The 18,941-nt window shown below is 39.1% G+C and overlaps 1 pseudogene; it reads left to right on the forward strand.

The window, feature by feature from the left end:
* Positions 1–18,941, forward strand: part of LOC144368925 (ATP-binding cassette sub-family A member 13-like) — a 398,370-nt pseudogene that overhangs the window by 267,139 nt on the left and 112,290 nt on the right.

Raw genomic sequence — 18,941 nt, forward strand, 5'->3', positions numbered from 1 at the left:
CTGGCCACTTAAAAAAAAAAAAAAAAGAAAAAAAGACAGATTCATGAGAACCCAGGCTGGTCTCTCTTCTTATCTAAGTGATCTTGCTACTTGGGCCCCCAATTTTAAGCATGAAACTCAATGAAAAACGTACATATTATAGATCATGCCAATGTAGTTGATTGCTGTAATCTTGGAAAGCTGGTAATGGCCAAGGCTAAGAAGATGCAAATTGCAAAGTGAATTAATCCTCCAAGGTGGGCTATTTCTTCTTGCAGAAGTATGAGTGCAGTTGGAATGTTCTGCTCTGGCTACAACAGATGCCAAAATTTTTTTGGGTGATGGGAGAAGAACTTTGCAAAAATACCACCTGGAACTTAAGGGAAAGACAAGATTTGAGAGTGCACAATCAGATAAAGGAATACATTTCCATATCAGAGGTTTTATCCCCTCTTTTATGCTCATGTCAAAATTTAATCATACTTGCTATAATAATTTATGTCAGAATCCCAAGGGAACTTAAAAGTCAGCTGCTGAGGTCAAACTCCTAATCTTAACTTTGCTTTTTCTTGTATATACCATAATAAATCAGCAAATCTTCTCCCTTCTGCCCTTGAAATTCTGTAGGTACATGTTTTCAATACTTTTACTACAAATCTTACCTTGTCCTAAGTGCTGTCTGCTTTTACCTGAATGCTCGCACCAGCTTATATTGGGGCTCTCTGTAGCTGCCCATGCCCTGCTATCATTGTCTCATCTCTCCTTAAGTGTCCATGTCACCCAGGGAATGTGCCCATCAGATCATGGCATCCCTCTGGATGTGTTTGTTAAAATAAAACAAAATTCTTCCCTGTAATTTACAGCCCCTTTCTGTTCTGCCTCAGCACTCTATCCCCATGTATCTCAAACCCCTTCTCTGCATCTCTGAAAAAGGTTCAGCTTGAACAACACTGGACTCTTTGCTATCGCCCATCTGTGAATCTCAAATCACAGTTCCCTTTATCAAGAATTTTCTGTCCTCCATATTTATAGGGCTTGCTCATTCATACTCTTTTAGGTTCTCCCAGTGATGTTCAATTCTTTATCTTCCTCTCAAATAATGAAAAAAAAAACAGAAACAAAAAAATAAATCTAACACTGCATGCCTATCACAAGTCACCTCACTTAACCCTTCAATCATACACCATCTGTCCAAGTTCTTTCTTCTTCTGGTTCCTCTCTTCTGAAAGCATTTTTTTTTTGGTTGAAATTCCACTTATTTTGATTCAGCAATAAAATATAATCAAGATGTTGACATTTTGCTGGCAAAGTGTTTCTAAAATGTTAAAATTGTCCTTCTTGCCCAACACTCAGGACTTTTAGTGCCTCACATATACATTCTTGATAAAACCTCTGCTTTCTAAATGGGCATGCACTGCCTCCTGCCAACCTATCATTTCAGCCTCATCTCTTTTTATGCTCTCATTGCTGTTACCCTGGTGTGGCCAGGCCTTTACCTCAAATGGACTGCCATCCCTGGGAGCCTGAGAATCTGCAGAGTCCCTGTCAAGACTGCCTCTCTCTTGCCATGCTCAGTGGTGCATGCCTATAATCCCAGGCTCCAGAGGCAGAGACAGGAGGATCACCAGTTCAAAGCCAACCTCAGCAACTTAGCAAGGCCCCCAGCAACTTAGTGAGACTCTTTCTCAAAAAAAAAATTGTGGATATGGCTTAGTGGTCAAGTGCCCCTGGGTTCAATCCCCAGTACCAAAACCAAAACAAAACCCACACAAAAATCCAACCAACCAACCAATCAACCAAACAAAATACGACTTTAAGCAACTTAAGCATTTCTGCTAAACTTTAAAAAGAAAGTTTAACTAAGGTATCACCTAAATTCACTGAGATTCTTCCTTACCCAATGAGTGGCTTCATTTATATTGTTCCATAGATATTAGCTTCTAAAGTTCATGCATATAACCATTTTTATCAAGCATTTGTACATCATGAAAAATATTTTCAAGACAGTAGGGCATTGGAGCAGCTAGTATTTTGCATTAGCATTATTTGTTTGCATTGCTATATTTTGTAATAAGAATGTAAATACCTCACAGAAGATGTTATGCCTTTGATGTTCAGAGTTTCTAAAGTCTTTATCCATAGAGGATTTTAATAAATATTTTATTCAAATAAATGAGCCTTGGCACAATTATTATACAATTACTATAGTATATTCCATTACTATAATTAGATTCTATAATAAAGATAAATATACAGTAAAATAAATAGTTGCTACTTTATTATTATGACTTTTTAAGTTGGCATAAACATATTTAATTGAAATTAAATAGATATAGAATAATGAACATAAGAGGAAATCTATTTTAATAAGATAGAAGTCAAAACAAAAGATTAATCATCATTCCTAAGTGGATAAGAGGGATCTTATTCCATAAAGAGAAAACAAGAAGAAAAGAGACAGGGTATTTTTTGCCTTACCTTGGGCCCAGAGCAATGGAGTCAGTCACCTATGGACTGGGATCTCTGAAACTATGAGGAGCAAATAAACTTTCTTCTACTAAAATTGTTCTTGTCAGGTCTTTTGGTTACAGAGATGAAAAAAAACTACAAAAATAAAAGAGATACTCAACAGCTATTGGATATTAGGAGCTAGTCAGCCTTTATGATCTTTACTCTTATCAAAGACAGTTGGGTTGGATGTTCAGCACACCCCACTGGGCCCTGCTGACTCAGTGGCTGAGGGTGGTTGAAGAACCAGAGTGTGGGCTAACCCTGCCTCCCACTGCCATGTTCAGTCTAGTTGCTACCAGTTGGATGTGGAGGCTCTTATTCACATTTATCCCTGCAGATTCAGGCAAGGGTCTGAGGTAAAGAGAAGTGGTGATTGGCTTCAGTTAACTCTGCCTCATTAAGACTCATCACTCCTTCCTTGGTGGGATGGAGGCTCAAATTACCTCTGCATCTCAGTGGAACCATCATTGTGCCAACTATCTCTGTTGGGCAGTGTATGGAATATCGGCTTCCTCATGGTACCTTCTGAAAGAGCAGAGGATGGGAACAGTTTTCTCAGTCATTGGCTGGAGTAGGGAAGGTGTTGCTAAAAAGGTATTCTTCTACTAGGTCACTTTTTCCCCGTTTCTTTGACTTTCTTGGAACTTTTCTTTTTCTGTGCCTATTAACAGTTCGAATCTGGAAGTTTCTGCTCTGCCTTGTCTGGGATATCTGGGAAGCAATAAAGCAACTCAGGAAATTCACCACTGTGTCCTTCAAGTCTCATGGTCACAGGCCATCAGCTTTGCACCTGTGAGAAACTTTCCGTATATGTTTGTGTGTTGTGTCCCCAGGGGTTTTGAGCTGTAAGAGTGAAGAACAGAGATTATTCCATCTTGGAGGGACTGGATTGTGGTTTCTGCTTCTTACCCACAACCTTGAAAGCTTGTGGGTCATAGAATACCACTTATGGAGTATGAAAGGAAAAAATAATGTACCCCCAATTCTTTACCGAGTGAAGATATTGTCCATAAAGTAAGTAGGACATAGAGATATCTTTATTATAGAACATGGCTCAAAAGATTTAACAATAAGTCTATTGTTAGCAGAGAAGACCCCTCAAAAGACAGCCTTTTGTGGTTTTAACCCAAAGGAAGATCATAAAACTATTGAATCCATAGAATAAAGAAAGAACCTGGATGAAGATTTGTTCTAGTGAAGCATATTGATAATGTATATGTTTCATATGTGGTAAAAAAATAATGGAAAGTCAACATGATCCACAAAATAGAAGATGCATAACATAGCATATAGTTTATGTGGAGACATAAAGAAAATTGTGGGAAGAAATAATTAGCATCAAAATGAAAACAGAGTTTACTTCAGATGGGTTTTGAATTGGATTATAATTTATTTTAATTTTATTCTTTACCCTATTTTAAAATTTAAGACATCTTTACAGTTGGTTTCTGTTATTCAATGATAGTAATAATTAATATTGATAAAAAAATCAATGTTTCCAGAAGAGATTAAAAAGGGGAAGAGAGGGAGAAGTCATCAAAATGCCATTCAGTAAGAAGAGTTCACATATTTCTCTAAATACTGTCTGATTGAGTTAACTTTTTAACTCATATATCTGATGATTTCATGGCGAATTAATTGAAAGACCACAAACTTTTCCACACAATTGATGCCAAGGCAAGTCTTTTCTTTTGCTATAGATGTTTTATAGACATCTGGGCACTAATACTTCCAAAGATATACATTTTGTAAGAGTAATGAACCCGAAAGTGACTACTTGAATTGGAGACATGTTAAATGTCTTGCTATCATAAAAGACATTGAACAAAAGCACAGATGTGCATTTTTACAAATGACAAATATACAGAGTCTAGAAACCATAGCAGATGTAGCCATAATGAGAGTGCTAAATGAGAAAAAAACTAATTTTACACATTTATACATTACCGTGGGCCAATTCTTAGAAAGAGAAGGCAGAAAATAAAAGAATATTCAAACAAAGAAAAATGATTCAAATGTACTCAAAATGTACATTCTGAAACATCATTTCTGAAAACCTTTGAAGGGATTCTAGAGAGACGAGGCACCTTCCACTCTTTTGTGGAGCTGAATCTGTGGCCCTTTCTTTGCTTTAAACTCCTCGGTTATTTTACCAACCTCATCAGCCCCAAGATTCTCTCACAGAACAATTGTTGTCTAAATAAAGTATCAAGTGCACGTGATACAATGAAAATAATAACCCAATTATGGAGATTGTTTATTCCAATAATGTGGTTTCTATAGTGAGAATATCAAAGACTGCAGATGATTTTCCTAGTCTCAGAGAAAATGGATTAAACGGAGATCCAGAAAATTGAGGTTATACCTTTCATTCCAGTATCAAGTATGCTTCATCTCAAATCAGTCACTAACATTTCCCTGTATCTCAGTTTCTTTCCCAACACCACATCCTTGAGTTCCCTGGACTGCACTTTTCCTATGGCATGCCCTATCCCAGAAATAATCATATCTTACCGGATTTATGATATGTGAGATAGGTCACAAACCTTCTCTCTCTCTTTGCATCTAAGGAAGGAGTTCTGATTTCTAAAGTTTTGCTATTTTTTTAAAAAAAGAAGGGACTATAGCAGGAAGGTGTGTGAGAATGGGCCCTTGCAGTGTGATTTCTCCTACCTGCTGCTGATTACTCAGGACCCTAAGGGAACCGCAAGACTTACAGTAAAAGTAAGCTTCCTTGGTGTGTCTTCTTTGTTCTTTTCCATTTGTTACTCTTGGTTTTTTTAATTATTTATTTATTCCAATTTGTTATATATGACAGCAGAATGCATTTCAATTCACAGTACTTATACAGAGCACAATTTTTCATGTCTCTTGTTGTACACAAAGTGGAGTCACACATTCCTGTCTTTATACATGTACTTGGGGTAATGAAATGATGTCCATTTCATTCTACCATCTTACCTACCCCCTGCCACCTTTGCCCTATCTAAAGTTTGTCCTTTACTCCCATCTTTTCCCTCCACCCCCATTATGAATCAGCATCCTCATATCGGAGAGAAGATTTGGTCTTTGGGTTTGGGATTGGCTTGCTTCACTTAGCGGTATATTCTCCAACTCCATCTATTTACCTGAAAAAAATGCCATGATTTTATTCTCTTTTAATATTTCATTGTGTATATATACCACATTTTCTTTATCCATTCATCTACTGAAGGGTATCTAGGTTGGTTCCACAATTTAGCTATTGTTAATTGTGCTGGTATTAACATTGAAATGGCTGCTTCACTGAAGTATACTGTTTTTAAGTCCTTCAGATATAGACCGAGGAGTGGAATAGCTAGGTCAAATGATAGTTCCATTCCCAGTTTTCCAAGGAATCTCCATACTGCTTTCCATACTGGTTGTACCAATTTGCAGTCCCACTAACAATGTGTGAGTGTGCCTTTTCCCCCACATCCTTGCCAACACTTACTGTTATTTGTCTTCTTGATACTGCCATTCTAACTGGCGTGAGATAAAATCTTAGTTTAGATTTGCATTTCTCTAATTGCTGGAGATGTAGAACTTTTTTTTTATATATTTGTTGATTGATTGTATATCATCTTCGGAGAAGTGTCTGTTCAATTCCTTGGCTCACTTATTGATAAGGTTTTTTTATTTTTTATTTTGGTGTTAAGATTTTTGAGTTCTTTATATATCCTAGAGATTAGTGCTCTATCTGATGTGCTTATGATAAAGATTTGCTCCCATTCTCTAGGCTCTCTATTTACCTCACTGATTATTTCTTTTGCCAAGAAGAAGCTTTTTACATTGAATCCATATCATTTATTGATTCTTGATTTTATTTATTGTATTATAGGAGTCTTATTAAGGAAGTCGGGGCCTAATCCAACATGATGAAGATTTGGGTCTACTTTTTCTTCTATTAGGCACAGCGTCTCTGGACTGATTCCTAGGTCCTTGATCCACTTTTGAGTTGAGTTTTGTACATGGTGAAAGATAGGGGTTTTAGTTTCATTATGCTGCATATCTTTCCCATTTTCCCAGCACCGTTTGTTGAAGAGGTTATCCTTTCCCCAATGTATGTTTTTGGCGCCTTTGTCTGAGAAAAATGCAAATGCGTAACATTTGTGTATATAACTCCAAGGTTATTTCACTTTTTGCAAAACACATATATAAAATCCTCTTAGTACCAATGTTGTTATGTTGCGGGCATCTACAAATAGGCAACAATTAATTTTACTATTATGTATACTATGATATACCTATAAAAAAGGAGAAGGTATTAGCTTGATTTTCAAGTATGTTTGAGCCTGAAAAGCTGCCATTAAAAAATAACTAGTGTTCCATAAACATCTAATGTAGTGGTAAACCAAATAGCAATATAAAAATGAATGACTCAGTATTTATGAACCAAAAGTTCATGGACATTTCAGCTTTATGTTCGTATCCCTCGTCCCCATCTGTCTTGCTTCTGCAGCTCACATCCCAGCCTATGAATTGTGCTTTCATTGCATATGTGAGGGTTCACATGCATCTTTAGACTTGACCCTTCCTTAAGAAGTGGTTGGACTCCCTTTCCACCCTGTTTCATGGAACCACCCCCCACCCTTGGTGAACTTACAGCTTATCAAATAACTTCCCTCGCTACCTTATAGAGTCCTTTAACCATATTTACAGTTCCATAAATGGGCTGTCACCCTTGGTGGGTGTTGAGCTCCAGGGAAGGCCTGCTTGTCTGCCTCATCAGTGCACTCTGGTATTGTGGCCCTGACAGATGCTTGTTAAATGAATTTTCAGTCCTATTAAAGAATAAGTATCAAATCTTTATCTGATCACTGATAAAATTTAATTAGATAATGTCTGATGTCCAAATTTCCACCTAAGTTAGAATATCAGAATGTTTTCCTATATCTGTTCTGACATGAACGTTGTGCACAGAACAGGAAGACTGTTCCAAGACCACTAGAATTCCCTGTAGGGCCATGTATAGCATCTGTGCTTTTTTAATAAATTAAGTATTTACTCTGTGTAAAATATGTAAAATTATAGTACTCTACAGCCAGCATCAGATGAAAAACTGAAGCTCCTATGAGATGTTTCTGAGTGAGACTCCAGGAAGGAAGAAGCTGTTGTAGCAATTTGCAGAGTTCTGGAGTTTATACCAGCAGCTTCCTACTTTTAAGACCCAGGTGGAGGCAGAGCCCCTGGAGCCTTATATCCATGTGCACAAAACAGAAAAGGAGGGCAGGATGGCTACCATTGGTGGGAACTCACCTGAAGCTCAATTCATGAACTATATCAGTGTCTCTCTCTGCCATAGCTCAGGTTTCCTGTTGTTTGCCTTGCATGTTGTTGTCACCAGTGTGGATGCTCCATACTCAGGGCCCTTTGCATTGCTGGTTGAATTGATGAGAGAGGTAGAGACCAGGTCTTTGCAGATGCTGGATCAGTTTTGTGCTCCTGGAAAAAATGCCACATTCAGTTTTCTGTTGCTCTTCTAGTATCCCTAGGCTAGACCATTCCATGGAGTTCCTTTTTCCTGTAAAACTCTACCATTTACCTTTCTAGAATGCTCTAAACTGACTTATAAAGGAATGCATGTGTATTACACTTTCTTTTAAACATAGAATTTTATTATCAGGTTACTAAATAAGAAAAAATGTATTATGAAAACATCCAGATTAGGGTCTGGCATGTTGGGGAATTACTGTCCACAGGAACAGTCAATCATTCTACCTGAGAGATGGGAAACCAAATGTACTCTCGCCTTCTAGATTAAATCTCCAAAAAATGACAAACACAGGAAATGTGCTATACTGAAGAATAATAAATTCATAACAGAGGAATGAGGGCATAGAAAGCAAATATTAGAGCCCCATTTTCAGTGTTTTAGCAATGAATCTAATGGTTCAAGGTAAGAAAAGTATTTATGCAACCTGATCAAATAAAGATTCAACCTTTGTAGTTTAAAATTCTATTGTTGAACTCTCCACAAAAATATTTGTAGCTTTTCAGTGCAGAATGAGCTGCAGAAGTGTTTGACATCCAACCTGTTTTCTTGCCACTGTATGGATCTGTCCTTTGGAAAATCATGAGTATGTGTTGAAGAGCGGTCCATGACATGTTGGTAGAAATATGGGTTGTGGTGTCTGCAGCCCCAGGTTTGAATCCCAGCCTGTCATAGCTCTCAGATTCTGGAAAGCTCTTGTATACCTTCACTTCGGGTGCCTCTTGTGAAAAGGGTGTAATAATACTGGTATGATAGAGTTGCTCTATAAGAATTTGTACAAACAGCCCAGGGTCCTAAATAGCATACAATGCATGACCACAGGCTAATTTTTGTAGCCATTCCTCAGCATCTGTGGTTCCAGTCTCCACTATGAGTACCAAACTCTGCAGATGTTCAAGTTCTTTATATAAAATGACAATGGTGTGGCGTGTACATATAACTGAGTCCCATCATCCCATGCCTGAATCATATCTCAAGGTTACTTATAATAGCTAATGCAATGTAAATGTTATATGAGTAGTTTTTATACCATACTATTTAGGGAATAATGACAAGAAGAAAAAGTCTACACATGTACAGTTCAGATACATCTTTCCCAAATATTTTTTGATTCATGGTTAGTTGAAGCTGCAGATATGGAACCCATGAATAAGGAGAGCTGACTGTATACTTTTGGATATCAGCTCTTTCTCTCTGCTCATAAGTAAGTCAGGGCTTAGACAGTGTTTGAGAACCACCGTTCCCTTACTTCTATTCCCGTCTCTGTACTCCAGCCAATTTTATTCATCTTTCCTGTGTGTATGGGCTATGGTGAGAAGACGAAGATCTACTGTCCTTGGATGTCAAGTAATCAATACAGTGTTATTGACTGTAGTCACTGTGGTGTTTGTTAGATCCACAGAACTTATTCGCCTTATCCATGAAATTGTACCCTTTGACCAACATCTCTTAGTGTCCTCTACAATGGTCACTGATAATGTCCTTTTACTCTCTGTTTTTATGAGTTTAAAACTTTTGAAAATCCCACACATGACTGGGGTCATGCAGTATTTGTCTTTCTGTTTCTGCCTTGTTTCACTGAGCACATGTCCTCATTTTATCCATATTGTCACAAAAGACACACTTCATTTTAAAAAAACATTGAATAATAATGTGTATGTATATTTGTATATGTCAATATATGTGTATACACATGTACAAATCTATTTTTACATATACCACATTTTCTCTACCCATATATTCCACATTATCTGTATCCATTCATCTCTCAGTAGACACTTGGGTGACCTGTACATATTGTCCATTGTGGATAATGCTACAATGAACATGGTAGTATAGAAATTATTTTATTTCCTTTGGATATAACTTTATCAATCCTTTGGTGAGATTGATGGGTCATATGGTAGTTCTATTTTTAATTTCAGGGAGCAACTCTGTATTGTTTTACACAATAGCTGTACTGATACACATTCCCACCAGCAGTGTGTAAAAGGCAGTGGATATGGTAATAGCTTGACTATGATAATCATTTCACAATGTTTACATATATTAAAACATCACATTGTGCACTTTAAACATAGATGCTCCTTGACTCAGTAATGACGTTGCATTCTTATAAGCCCACTGTAAATTGAAAATGTTGTAAGTAGGAAATGCATTTAATACAACTAGCCTACTAAATATTATAACTTTGCAATATAATACACTGTAGCAGATTGGTTGTTTCCCTTGTGATGTCGTGGTTGACTGAGTTGTGGTTCTCTGCCACTGTCCAGCTTCATGAAAGAGGATTATGCTGCACCTCATTATCCCAGGAAAGTTTGAGATTTAAAATTTAAAGTGTGATTTCTACTGAAGTATGAAGTAGGCAAATCACTTTTGCACTGTTTAAAGTTAAAGAATCAAAGTTAAACCACTGGAACTTGAGGTCAGTCTTTAAATACTTTTTATTTGTTAGTAGTACCTCAATAAAGACAGAAAGAAAGGCTGGGTCATAGCTCAGTGGTAGAGCACTTGCCTAGGATGTGTGAGGCCCTGGATTCAATACTCAGCACCACAAAAAGTACAAATAAATAAAAATATATTGTATCCACCTAAAAATATTTTTAAAAGATGGAAAGAAAGCATAACAAAGCAATCATGATTTAAAAAAGGAAGTTTAATATAGCATACATGAGATTGGAGATGGATGTCACTGGTGTAGAGAGTATAAGAAAATTTAAGGAAAAGGTAAAACATGCCTACAGTTAGTGAATTACCAACGTGGCAGCAATCCAGCTTTACTGATGGGATCAGTGGGAGAATAATAATACGAGAGCTTTGGATCTAATTGTAAGGGACATCTGTGTTGAAAGAATGTTTATTTCTACAACTTCTTGGAAATTCTCTAGGGCTGCTGGGAGGGGAGTGGATGATGAAACTGGGGAGAGGCTAGCTGAAAGATGATGTGAATTAGGGCTGTCCAGGAGGGGTGCTTGCTGTGCAATGGAGTTGAGGAGCAAGTGACAGAACTGGAAACCTCCAGGACATGTGGTGTGAAGAAGAGTGGGCAGATGAGGAGTCTTCAAATTTAAGCCTGGGTGACTGAGGGCAGGAGATGATGGTGTGGTTCATGGTGGTGAGAAGGAGGCAAATATCCCTAGGCTGATGCAGGTTGCTTTGGACTTCACATGCCCGCAGGGTGTGTGGGGAGAAGTGTAGAATATAGTCATGGTACTCAAGGCAGGCTTGAGAAGACCCAAGGGGAGTGTGAAGGGGTGGGATGCAGAGAGCACAGGAGACTTCTGTCCGGCCAGGCCCACATTTCTGCTGTGTGAGGAGAAACATCAGCTATGGAGGGTGTTCTGTTCAGTACGAAGCTGGGTACACTGCAGTTCAGTTCTGCCACTGAACATGTGGAATTAGCACAGACCTCTCAAGTCAAGGTCTATGATGTTTTGGAGAGATCCAAGGAGGCAGGTTCAAAAATATAAGAAGCATATGATGAGAGGGTGGGGATGCTGGGTTAGTCCAACTCCTGGGAAAGAGAGAGGACTGGATCTTGAATTCAGTCCTATCGCTAGTGGTTTACTCAGTTATGCCTATTTAAACCCAGAGGGCATGGTGCCCAACAAGACTGCTGTTTTTTTCAGATGCCAACTATACTTCAAAGGTTCTGAGGCCATCTGCACTTCTGACTGACTGGCTAGAAATGTGGAGTGCCCGTGACCCCATCAGGTTTGATTATTTGCTAGAATAATTCATAGAATTTAGGAAAGCACTACACTTAAAACAGTTTTATTTTAAGGATACAAATCAAGAGGAGCAGCCACAATGGAGAGATGCATGAGGCAAAAGTTCTGGAAAAGTTGCAGAGCTTCTATGCTCTCAACTCAAGGAATCTGGGCATGTCCCCCTCTGAGGACATCCAGTTGTTCACTAACCTGACCTCCACTGAGCCTTCATTTGCAGAATTTTGACTGGGGTTTTATTATGATTAAGAAAGCTATTGCCTACATAACTAAACTCAATATGCAGTCCTCTCTCTTCCCTAGAATTTGAGCTTCCCATTCTCTGATCTTATCTTTCATTAATTATATTTTTTGAACCTTCCCCCTTGGACCAACTTCTCCCTCCAAAACATTATAGACCCAATCTGTTTCCTGTGAGCCATGATGATGCTTTAGCTAGCTGAAGACATTTCCAAGCTTCCTCTTGCCCCAGATATGTGTGTGTGTGTGTGTGTGTGTGTGTGTGTGTGTTTGTATTTTCTAGTTGAATAATTCCAGTATTCTCTTATGTTTCTAAAATGACATGATTTCCAGATCTTCATGGGCTAACCACACTTTTCTGAGTTTGCTTTTATCAAGAATACTCTCATTCGTACACAGACTCTGGAATACCATACAACATTGCAACTATACTCCCCCTCTCTGCAGCACCCAAAGGGACACCTGCCACACTTGGCAGAATCTCCCCTCGTGTAAGCACTTCTAAGGTCTGCTGGCTTTTATATGACCACCTGGTAGACCTGGTCGCTATCAGACTCCTCATCAAATGAAAGGCTTGCCGCCTATGGGTCAGACCTTTTGCTGGAAAGCATGGTAACTGGAAAATACTATAAAGAGTAAGGACAGAAGTCACATTCAGCAACAGACAGACAAGGGAGAGAAAGAGTAGGGAATGTTAGTGGTCCAGACAGACACGGAGTCCTCTCCAAGCAGCTGTTTGTAATGCTCTGGGAACCCACACAACAGACATGGGACCCCCGCCCCATCCCTGCCCCAGGAGCCAGGACAGCATATCTTTACAATATTAATTTATAATCAGAGAACTTATTCTGGAAACTGTACAAGAGACTAGCTGGGTCATTAGCTCCCACTGTTCTGTCTGCCATGATTCAGAGCTTTCTTTAGTGCATGATTGAGTCCACAATGGAGGAAATAAAAAGGCTGGTCAAGTTGAAGAGAACAGGTGGTAAACAGACAGAAGTCAAGGTGTCTGGCAGCAAAACTGTTGGGATTTTGGAGCACTTTGGTCTGTTTTAACACTGTACCTTTTAATTTATTTATGTTTATTTATACTCCATGATTGTTTTAGTAAGAATTTGATGTTCCCCCCCATAGGGGAATGCAAAATATAAACAACAGGATTAATTGAAAGTGAGTTCAAAGGAGAAGGAAAATACAGGAGTGACTACATAAAATAAAGCAAAGATTTTGTGTTTTCTGAATTGGCCTCCATGTTCAAGCCACAATTTATCTACAAACATTTAAAACAACCAATTAGAAAAAGGAAGCTCATTTACTCTCATAGTTCACAGTGTCTTTAAGATGAAACACAAACCATTTGCCTGAAGTTATGGAGTTCTTGATATAGTATTGACTGGGATTTGCTAGAGAAGAGATACCATGCTGTGTGATATTATGAACAACTTTTTAAATGAAATCCTTTTACTTGAAACTTGATGGCAATTTCTCTACATTGGCTGCTGGCATTGCACTAATGTACAAGCCTGAGAAAGCAAACAAAGCCAAGGACAACTCCAAAATAAAAATTGTTCTAAGGAAAAAAGAAATTTTTGAGTTTTCTATCTGTCTAGATCTGGCTTGATCTAGATGTGAACTGAATATTGACCTGGTTTCTATCAGATGACCTCCTCTGCATATTGTTATGTAGCCTGAGTCTGTTTCTTCACCATAAAATATGAATGGTATATTCCTTCAGTACTGAGATACTCACAACACTTAATGATAACATATAACATGAGCATAGTACCTGACATATAATGCGTTTATACTACATCCTAGTTATGTTTAACCAGGGCAGCAATGCAAAAATCCCAGTACACATTAGCTGAATTACATGACAGAATTTGCCATTTGTTGCTACTAAAGGACTGAGGCCTGGGTAAAGCACCCGGGAGATGTTTTATGGGCAAGGAGACTCTATGTGGGTTGAAGGTGGGCTGTGTGTCACCATGCAGCAGAAGGCTTACTTTTCAAAATGTTGTTCGCAGGAATTACACTCTATAGCCACCCATATGGAGGATCCTTGCTGAATGAAGACAAGATGTGAGTTGAAGGAATGCTGGAAGGGCCCCAAGTATGGAAGAATATCTTTGAATCTCTTAGTGGTGATTTTGATCCCTTTTTGACATATGTTGGGAGAGAAGTTGGCATATATAGTTAGCGGCACAGGGCCTGGGCATCTCTTTGAAAAGCAGGAGGAAAGTGATTATTAAAAGGGTCAGTGCTTTGACTGAGCTTAAAATGGATGAGAATATCACGCAGCTCTGTTTTTAAGCAGAAATCATCCTAAGGGGATGTGTTTCCCACAGCTTATGGGACTGCACATCTTCTGGGCCACTTTTTCAATTTAACATCATAAATGTGGAATTCAGATAGGTGAATATAGTAGTGTCCTCCCTGGGTATTTCTCGTGTGAGATTTTCCTCACAGTCCCAATGGGGCTTGGAGCCATTGGGCAGGTGTTAAAGCCAGCTCTTTTAGGTAAGAATGTCAGTTTCCTTTGTCTTATTACAAGATATAGTTCTGTCCAACTTCTCTTTTTTTCTTCCATCTCCCTTTCCATATCATGTTTGACAAACTTTTAGTTAAAATTCAATAATAAATATAAATACTATTTATTCACTTGCTATGACCTACCAAGGTGAGAATAAAATATGCTTAATTGGCATTCTCTCCTCAAATCATTACCATCACAGAAAGGATGGGTTGCAGTTTGTCCTCTCATTCACATAGTGATTTTCAAGATAATATCTTTAACAGTCTCTGACACCTGCCTAGAGTTCCAGGAGTGGGCTAGTTGACATCTTTTATAGAACAAGACATGTTGGAAAAGAAAGCATGGCCCAGCGGATGTTTGGTGGTGAAATGTTTCATCATGTTGGACACCTGAAAGATCATTTGTGCACTGCTGTTCCCAGAGGTGGAACAGAGGAGAGCAGGCAGCACATGATTGGACAAAAGAACAAGAGTAGTATTCTAGTTTTAAAAAGTGCCCAAGATAGTGTGCAATGTGTATGATTAGACCTTGACCATTTGTAAAATTATTTTGGTATTTTAAGTAACTAAATTTGGAGATGGGCCTGTAAGGTATGCAAATGCCCCTTATTGGCAGGGGCTGCTGTAGAACAAAGAAATTCCAATGTAGGCAAAGTCCACACTGTATTTTGAATGTCACCCTGGGCATGTCTTTCATTTGAAATTGCTCTTCAACTTTATAATTCTCAGTTATGTCTTTTAGCTTCTGAACAATAATCCATGTCTCCAAAGTTGGTCACAGGGATTTAATGAAAGAATTCTTATATTCAGCTAGTTTGCCTAAATGATTATCTTCCCTGATTTTAATAGAAAGAAGACCCCCGTTCTTCCTCTAAATCTAACAAGCTATTCTGTTTTGCCTACAGCCTGGAGAGCATCCGCCAGTGTGGTGTTGCCCTCTGCATTGTGCTGGGATTCTCTATCCTGTCTGCATCAATTGGTAGCTCTGTGGTGAGGGACAGAGTGACTGGAGCCAAGAGATTGCAGCACATAAGTGGCCTTGGCTACAGGACTTACTGGTTCACTCACTTCCTGTATGACATGGTAGGATTTGGGATGAGATCCCAGTAACCTCTATGCTAGTGATCCCTTCAATGTATGTGTGTGTGTGGGGGGAGGGTGAGGAAGAGGAGACCTGGGCGTGTGGGGACTATCCACAAAAGAAGGGATCATTTATTATTGAGAGCATTTCAGGTTAAGTCACCTTTACTGGTCATTATCTGTCATTTAGGAATGCTTCATATGGCAAAGACTCAGGAATCTCAGGCTGGGAAATGAAGAGCCTGACCAGAAATGCAAAGTTTCTTATTAGGGAAATGAATAAATAATCACCTTTAATATGCACTTTTGAAGGGGTGGGTGATGAGGTGATTAATAAATAATTAGAAAAGATCTGTCATCTGCATGCTTAAAAGCACCCCCACTGAGGCTTGAGCTCCATTCTCTAGTTTATACAGCAGTTATTAGTATTTCTTGCAGGAATTCAGTTTCCCAGCAGAAACTCTCCTGATCATTATCTGCGGTCCCGAAGAAGACAGTAACAGATGCATTGTTGAGCTGTTCCCTAGAGTTGAGGACATTTATCTTGCTTTACAAAGTGCATCTTCTTTGAGAGAAGTGCTCTTTGATGGTCAGTAGTCACTTTCATTGTTACAGAGTGGCATTGCCCTTTTTGTAGGACTGTGATATTTTTGTCCTTGCGCCTTCATAAATGACTCATCCTATGATTTGAGAAATTTTATGTCTGTGGGAGTAGGGCAGGCTTAACGTTTGCAGAGTACTTGCCATTAACTAGGTTCTATAACAGCTGTGTTATTTTGTGCAGAATCTGATGCATTAACATGTTGCTCTTATGTAGTATTTATTCCTTTGAGCTGGCTTAGAATTTAGCAGATTTGCTTCTTTTTGATCATGTAACCTAGATTTTTTTTAAAAAAAGTACAGTTTATGCAGGTCACACCTGAGTTCATCTCAATCAGGGTTTTCCCTAAGCCTGCTTAGTGGTAGTAACCATCTAGACACTTCCCTAGATTCCTGAGGGCCCACCTGCAAGATTGTGTTCTATGGGTGTGGATAGGTCTTTGAGGTCTTACTTTCATTAGAAACCCAAGGTAATTTATGAATCTCAAACAAGACTGAATAATGCTGGTCCTTGGATGCCCTCATCTTTACCAAGGGGTTCTTGAAGTCTGGAGAAAGGAAATGGTTCATCCAGGATCATAATTCTGGTTGGTATGGCACAGGCTCAGCGCCTGCTTTTACCTCCTGTTCAATTTGGTGCAGTACCACATGTGGCCAAGAGTCACTCTTCTGTTCCACGTCTCCCATTCATGGTGTCTAATGGACTCACCATCCCCAGAGAAAGGGAAGATGAACCAAGTCATAGGACCAGGATACCAAAGAGCATCCAAAGTTTTCCCAAACCCTAGGGTTTTTCTTTTGCTACCTCCGTAATTGACAATCTCTTTATTCCTCACACTCAATGTGAGGCTCTTATTTACCTATAATATTCATCTTTGGAGTTTCAGGATAGGGAGGATTTATTAGCTTCTTGATTTATTGTTTCTTCTATCTTTATGCATCCATTCCCTGATCATTCTATTTGATGACTCATTAGATGAATAGAATAAATGAATAAAATATTTTATTCATTTGACCTTCTATGTGTCAAAGTATGTCTGGATGTTAATTTCCACCCAAAATCCAACTTTCAAACCCAATAGTCAATGTAATGGTATTAGGAGGTGGGACCTTGAGAGGAAATTAGTCATGTAGGTGGAACCCTCTGGAATGGGTTGGTGCCTTTATTTAAGGACCTTAGAGAGATCTCTTTCCATTTCCATCATGTGAAAACACAGCGAAAATGTACCATTTATGAAGAAAAAGGTGGGCGGCCCCTCACCAGAAAACAAATCTACTGATGCCATAAATTTGAGCTTCCCAGCTAGCAAAACTGTGAACAATACATTTCTGTTATTTATCAGCCGCTCAGGCTATGGTATGCTATTTTAGTTACTCAAATGGACATAATTGTTGATCCTAAAGTCATGAAAAAGTGAGAGAATATCTCTCCTGTCATAGAGCTTATAATCTAATGGGAAGCAGTAGAAAACCACTAAATAAATGTACCAGGTAGAAGGGGCTCAGAGCTAGATGTATTGAGAAAATAAAAAGGGGCAATAGGGAGGAGGATAATTTCAAATTGGGAGGTTAAAGAGGGAAATGAAATTTAAGCTGAGATCTGAAAAGTCAGCATGAATTAGCCACCTGGGTGACACTGAGAAGAGCTCTACAGCCAGAGGCTCCCCAAAGAATAATCTTTGAGTATGGAGAGCCCCAAGAAGCGCCCTGGCTGTTGTCCCGTGGGAGTATCTCAAAGGAAGGCTATGTAGGAGGGCAGGACAAGGAGCCTGCCCTTCATTCTACATGTGGGCAGAGCCTTGTTCTTGGGGAGTGGCTGGATTCCTTGACCTTTCTGAAAGAAGATGGGTAGAACTGACCCTGTCAGGCTGCTAGGGCTGTCATACCCTAAAATACCACAGACTGGGCACTTAGCAGAAACTTATCTTCTCACAGTCCTGGAGGCTGCAAGTCTGAAACTGAGGTACAAGCAGGGTTGGTTTCTCTGAGGATTCTATCCTTGGCTTGTAGATGGTGCTTCTTGTGTCTTTGTGGTTTCATCCCTCTGTGTATCTGTGTGCTGATTTCCTCTTCTTATCAGGGCACAATCACATAGGACCAGGCTTCACGTGTGAACTTAATCACTTCTTTGAAGCCCTGTCTCCAAATACAGTCATGTTCAGAAGTCCTAGGTGTTCAACTGTTGAATTCTGGGGCGGGGGCGGGGGGGGACATGACTCAGCCCATAACAGTGACTGTCCTGATTGTCTAGGACAAATTATACTACCAGTCTTGCAACATGTGAAGTAGAAGCTATGTTTAAGCAGAAGTTAACGGGAACATTTGAGATAAGTAGCTAATGATACATATAACATGACCAACTGATGCAACACGTTCTCCCTTTTTTTCTTCTTATTTTCTCAGCTCTTTTACTTGGTTTCCGTCTGCCTGTGTGTCGCCATTATTATGGCCTTCCAGTTAACAGCTTTCACTTTCCGTGAGAACTTGGCGGCCACAGCCCTCCTGCTGGCACTTTTCGGGTATGTGATGAGAAACACTGCTGCAAAATTATGGTTTGTTTTCTGAAAGAGAAAACCCTCAGGATGGCTTTGAACCTGCTGTTGGCTTCATGATTTTCTCTCCTCCTGAGCAATTATGTTGCTTCTACAAGGGACGCTGAACAAACAAGCTTGAGCAAGATGATAAATGCTCCCGTGGAGGGAGAAAGGGTGACAGGGTCATAATGAAGATGGCATTGGCCCTGTCTCAGAAAG

Source organism: Ictidomys tridecemlineatus, chromosome 12 (assembly GCF_052094955.1).
Source record: "Ictidomys tridecemlineatus isolate mIctTri1 chromosome 12, mIctTri1.hap1, whole genome shotgun sequence".
NCBI classification, from domain to species: domain Eukaryota; kingdom Metazoa; phylum Chordata; class Mammalia; order Rodentia; family Sciuridae; genus Ictidomys; species Ictidomys tridecemlineatus.